Below are 6,730 nucleotides of genomic sequence, written 5' to 3' on the forward strand. Positions count from 1 at the left end.
AAACAGACAATGGCCCTGCTTACACCTCCAAACATTTTTGTGAATTTTGTACCTTTTGGAACATTACACCCCAGACAGGTATTCCATATAACCCACAAGAGCAAGCCATTGTTGAACACAGTCATAAAGAAATCAAGACCATTCTTTTAAAAGAAAAGGGGGAACTGGAGGGGCTAGGGCTTAAAAATCCCCAAACACAATTAAATTATTGCCTTATAGTAAAAAACTTTTTAACATTCACATCCACCACATGTGGGACCGCCACCTCCCTGTACTGGGGACTCATGAAACACCTACTCTGGTCCCTTTGGATAGATGGAGGGACCCCATCACAAGAAATTGGGAGGGCCCTGCTCCCTTAATGGCACAAGGGACAGGATTTGCTTGTATCTTTCCAGACACCAGTGATAAACCTGTTTGGATCCCAGCTGGAGTTGTCTGACCAACCATCACCACCTAAGCAAAAGATGCGTCAGCTATGCTTGAACAGTGCGAGGAGGAGGAGACACAAACCTCGAGCTAGAGCCCATGCCAACACTTGGGGAGACCTAAAGATATTGGTTGAACAAGCCCAGATTATGGCCCCAGACCCTGACCCGGGGCATGGTACTCTATTCCTCCTATTGTGTGCCATTATTACAGCCAATTCTCAATCTGCTGCAGGGCAGGGTAAGATAACTTTAGTGCCCAGCCCCCAAATCTTAATGATCTCAAATGCTTTCTTCCAATGGCAGGGTTGGCCTTCCTTTCTCAGCAGACGCCTTATGGCATCAAAACAAACCTTACTTTTAGATGGAAGGGAGCCGTCTGTTTTTGTTTTTCAAACGAGATGATAAAGCAATTTGATGGCTGTACCATCCCCCTCGCAACAGTAACGCATGGGATGGGATGGTGGAACTACACAGGACCCTACCCCATTTGTCCCACTGGAAAAAAATTGTTATCAGGCTACTGACATACATTTTCATATGCAGTTGTGCCCACGCAGGGAGTTTGATAGCTTTGGCACTATATGCACTCCTCTTGAGGAATTAGTGATTAGCCTTTGTGTCAATTCCTAGCAAAGCAAAGTGTTTGGGGAGCTCGCGTTGTCCCTCTACCCGGCTATATACAACCAATCTGAAAAAGATCCCAAACCTCAAAATCTAAATGAGTTTTTTGACTCTTCAGGAGGACGATTGGGAGACCTAGGAGCCACCATGCCAATCGTTTGCTCATCACATTCCTGCCTCGATTTGTCCCCTTTCCTATTGGCCAATACTCGTTGCTGTAACCAATATGGATACGACCAGGTGTCAGGAATGGTAGTGGTTAGAGCCCCATTCTTTTTTTGTCTAGGAGACACCTCTTCCACTACTTGCACTCTCAGCAATCACTGGCAACCCAATGACTCATAGCCTTTTGCAGGTTTGGTACGTGTTCCCCCATTTATTGTTCTGGCTACTAATGACTCTCAATTTTCCCAGGTTCAATTAATTCGCCCATGCACTAAAAGAGCAGTAGGATTGATCATTGCAATTGGGTCCGAAATCATCGCTACAGTGGCTTCATCTACCAGTGCTGCTATATTGCTGTCCCAAAGCGTGTCCACTGTGCAACAGATAAACCAGCACATCCCTCAACTGTCATCCATAGAATTACAACATTTACAAGTTGCCAATCATCTTAAGGGAGGCCTCCTTGTGCTCCAACAACAAATAGACTTGCTCCAAGAACAGATTACGTTTCTTCGATTACAACAAGGAGGACTATATAATGCAATGACTACTTCTGTCTGTCAGCTTTCCACTCCTGCACCCAATGTCACTGAACTTAGTAACTACATCAAAGGCCCTTGGTCCCTTAAGTACTTAAACTTCACCCCAAACCTGCTGCATGATGTTACCCGCCTAAACCAAACCACCATACTTATTCCCGCTGCCTCCTTTTTAGAAGAGTGCTTAAAAAGTTACAACAATGGTTTTCGCCATCCTCTCTGGTCATCTGGGGAGGCCTTGCACTTGTAGGGCTTTCTCTCCTAGGAAGTATTAAATGCTTGCACTCCCGGCAAAAACGCCTCCAACGACGGGTCACCATAATGACGGTCCTTTTAAAAGAAAAGGGGAAATTTGTGGGTAGAGCCGGTCAGATCTGGTTGAGTCAGCTAGAGTAGCTGTTGAAGCACACCTCCTGCTAATAGAGATGTGACCCACAGTCATGTCCGCCTAGCTTGCCAGCCATGAGCTATCCAAGATCCCTACATGCCCCAAGGAGACCAAACAGTGCCTGTCACCAAGCAGTGCCCATCATCAACTCCCTGCTAAGTAATTGGCTGGGAAGGACTCCGGAGGTTAGGAAAGCTGGGGCTATAAAATCCCAACCCTTGTGCAGAAATAAACCAGACATGCTTAAGTCTGTTCTCCCAACATGTGTTCCTTGTGTGCGTCGTTCATGATTACCTCATGCTGGAGATCTAGCCCTACAATGTAGCAATGGGGGAGGCCCTTATAGTCCTTCACCTTCACTAGGCTTGAAGCCAAGAATCTGTGATAAGTGGGAAATCAGGCAAGAGCTAAGAGGAGGACAGAGAAATAAGATATAGGAGCATTGTCCTTTTGTAACAGATACTGTCATCCAAGGTATGGGTGATTATACTCTATTCTTCTCCATACAACTTTTTGAGTAAATGCAAGACGGATAGAAAAATAATCTATTGAAATAATTTTGCAAAGAATAACTTCAATATTCCTGATATGGTATCTAAGGAGAATCTTAAGAGAGAAGATAAAAGTGGAGTATTCTTCGGTTTCCTCTAAGCATATTGTTAGCAAAATATGTCTTTGAGGTTAGAAGTGATTGAACCAAAAATTGGTGGAGTACTGATTTTTGAGGGCACTTTAGACACAAGAAGACTTTCAAGGTAAAAGAAAAAAGAAAAAAGTATATCTAAATATTTGTGATCACAGCTTCTTGGACTGGTATTTTGGAGACAAAGTTTTACATTAGAGATTGTCCTCATTAACATTGATGCTGGGTTTCCGTGGCACCGAAATGCAAGTGGAAAGTTTAATGGACTCGCTTGGATAAGTAAACAGCATGATAGAAAAAATGGAATATAATATTTACTGAATTATTTTGAACAATTACTTTGCCAGAACAAAGAAGGAAATATATAATGCAAATCACTTGACATAAACTTATGAATGAAAGTAGTCAATAGAAATGAGAGAAAACAGAGAGGACTGTTTCCTCTCCGGTGGAGTAATGGGTTCTTGATCTTGTTTCTTCCATTCTATCTTTACAAGCTATCAAGTGTGGCTCAGGATTGGAGTATACAGTTCAGACCAAGAGAACATGCAGAAGAAAATATTTGCAGCAGATATAGGTGATTTATAACCTAAAACAATCAATTTAAATCTGTTAAAAATTCTCCTCTACCCCAAACTGCCCACTTTAAACAACTTTGTATGCTTTTCACAAGATTGTCCTTCATTAACTATTTAAAATTTTGAGAAGTCATCATCATACTCTATAGAGATTGCTGTTTGGTTGTGCTTTTTGTGTGTTTGTGTTTTTTGTTGTATTTTTTCACTGAATTACAAAAGGTTGTGCTAGTGTGTTTCAATTAAGTATGTCCATCTAATTGTCCAATGTTCCTGGATCAGAGTCACTCCTTCTATCCTTCTCAACCAACCCCTTCTACAAGATTTATTTCCGATTTACCACTTCCTTTCTCACATGTGTACATTGAGTATTCTAGCTGTACTTGACCCTTGTGCCATTTTTCATTCATTCTATGTCTTTACAATTATTCCTCTCTGGTTTCAACTTCCTGATAGTCATTCTGTTAAACTGTCTGCTCCTACTTTGAAAGGTTTATATACATTCCATGGAGTTTCAATTCTGCATATACTTAAACTGATGTCAGCTTATATTTCCATAATTCATTCATCTGAAGTAACAATTTGCAAGCCTGGAGATATGAAGCACCTAGACCTGATTTTATTCCCCTCCATTTGGAAGATTAATCTGTAGTCAACAAGAAAGTTTAAAAATGGCTGAGAATGTATTCCTATGGCTTTGGAAAGTGGTTTGTGATTATTTTATTTTACATGGGATAATATTTTCTACTACATATGAGTTTTGGAAAAAGAAGAAAACTAAAATTTACTACTGTAGAGGAATATGATAGAGAAAGAAGACAGATTTTATGTTTGTCAAATCTCTGATGAGTACCCATATTCAAGACTTAAAGTCATATTTCTTACTATGTTAGACAGATAGGGAAAACATAAAACACCATATGATAGGGCAACTATTCATGACTTTTTAAAAAGTATTTTTTATGTGATGAAATTTACTTTATTAGCTAATGTTTTGGTTTGAAATATGGGAGGCTGATCCATTTAACAAATTTTCGAAAGCACCTACTGAAAAACACAAATGGTGAGGGGTCCTATTTCTACACTTTAATGAATGGTTGAACCTCTTTGGCATTAGTGCTGGGTAAATAAATCAACTCTATTTTAACTTGCTCCCTACACTTGAAAAACTAGTAACGTCACTAAATATCATCTACTTGTAAAGTGTTATTTTGGCAAATGTGTTTTTAAAAAGTTTATTTGAAAAGGAATATACTTTCAGGAGATTAAATGTAGGTTATCATTGGTTTGAGAATGACAACCTTTTTACACTACAGAACCAAGTTTGACTGAAGTACTAGTGTTTTGAAGCAATAAGGTTCTTCTCAATCAATGTTTTTTCTGAATTATATTTGAACTGTATGACAAATATTCCTAGCATTGGCAGATCAATTATGGATCTATCTTTCCAGGAACTATTTTTTGGCCTGATGATGCTGGACTGAAATCATTCATTAATGATTAGAAGATGGGTATTACAAATCATTTTGTGACATTTGTGGTCTTGTTCACTCCTATGGGATGGTCATCTGAAAATAGAAAATTTGAATTACTGTACTTTCACATTTTGTGATTTCATATTGCATTTTAAGTTGCCTTGCATTTCCCAAGTGTTTAGTGCTAATTCCTGCATTTTAAGGAATTGGGCCCCTGAAATATAGGAAATGAGAAATTAAGATGGGTCTTCAATTACTTTCTGTTGGTATGTTGCATGGGCCTCGGTGAGATCTCTTGCCCTAGTTATTTGATGATGCAGGTAACTGGGACCTGGGATCCTAGGACCCGTGGATCCTGTGGAAGAATAATACCTTTTAGACATCATATCAGCAAAATTTGAGTATAATCAGTAGGAATGCTTCAGAAATATGGAGAAAAACAGTTTGGGACCAGCGAGTTAAAACAATAAACAGAGCAGCAGAGTAAAATCCCTTATAGATTAAAGAAAACAACATTGTTTTTTTTACCATGTGAATTCAGAAACCAAGAACAATTAGAAGGTATCACAAGTTTATACTGAAAACATTGCATTGATACTTTTTATATTCTAATATATATTCTAATCCTGATTATTTATATTCCAATCTATTTATTGTAATAAATATCAATTAATTTGTCAAATTATAAATTAATTCCAGTAAGATTCACTGTGTGAAATATAAAATCAGCACATAAATATAAAATGTATAAGTATATATAATATAAGAAAATGCTTTGCATTGTTCTCTTGTGGTTAAGGTAACAAAGGCAACTGTTTTAAAATATTATTCCATTACCTCTACCTCAGTGTTTGGTAGAATTAAACTTAAAGCTTTACCATTCGGAGATGTACAGCCTAGAGGCAAGAGGAAACACTGTGATTAAAACATTACCAATTTAAGGCCTAATAACAAGGAGAAACAAATGGACTTCTCCTGGAGCCTCCTGAGTAGATAGGATTACAGGCATGAGCCATCAGCGCCTGGCTTAGTCTGAACAGTTCTGTCTGAACTGTTCATCACTTTATGATCCTTTGTAACTAAGATTAGTTTTGCTCCAATAAGACAATCTATGCTGTCAGGGTAAGATATTCTGGTAGGTCTGTTCTTACATGGAGCAAGGGTAAAGGGTCAGGCAGACAGTTGTGCCAGTAAGACCTCATTTGGGAAATTTTAAGCTGCAGAAGTTTAGAAGTAGCTCTTAAGCAAGGCTTACTTTGAATCCATTAGCTCCACAAAGCTAAATCAGTTAAAAAATAAGTACTTGAAAATCCATCACCTTTGGACCTAGCTATGAAGGCTTCAAAGTATGATCAAATTTCAAATGAAAAAGACTTAAAATAGTTATTGACCAAAAATTGCAAATGTGAGCAATTGAACAAACAATATAAGTTTTTTCCACCATACACAGAATTTTGCAGAAATAAGATGAATAGCAAATTTGGGAACAATAGGTTTCCTGATTGCAAATAGGCAACCAAGGATATATGCCTATCTTAAGTTTGCATCATTAACTACGTAAATTTACAAGATACTACATGCTTCAGCAGCATGTCTACCTGAATTACAATACAGAGATTAACATGGCTTTTGCACAAGGATGATATGAAAATTTGTGAAGTATTCCATATTTTTCATTCTTCAGATGCAAGAAATGAAAAACAGCTATGAAAAAGTTGATTACAAATATACAAGTGTAATAATACATATAATTCATAGAAATAAAAGTTAGTTTGACATGAGTGAATTCAATCTTCACCTTTTTAGAAAGGCCTTTATATAGCATAACCTTTATAAAACTTTTGAAATAAGATAACATTGTCATTTTACCCCAAAGAAATAAAATTCTATAAG

At 37.8% G+C, this 6,730-nt stretch overlaps 1 pseudogene; it reads left to right on the forward strand.

Moving 5' to 3' along the window:
- Positions 1-6,414: 6,414 nt before the first annotated feature.
- On the forward strand, positions 6,415-6,511 carry LOC122098047 (annotated as a pseudogene).
- The last annotated feature ends 219 nt before the right edge of the window (positions 6,512-6,730 follow it).

The sequence above is a fragment of the Dipodomys spectabilis genome, unplaced genomic scaffold (assembly GCF_019054845.1).
Source record: "Dipodomys spectabilis isolate Male_0828 unplaced genomic scaffold, ASM1905484v1 ptg000454l, whole genome shotgun sequence".
NCBI lineage: Eukaryota > Metazoa > Chordata > Mammalia > Rodentia > Heteromyidae > Dipodomys > Dipodomys spectabilis.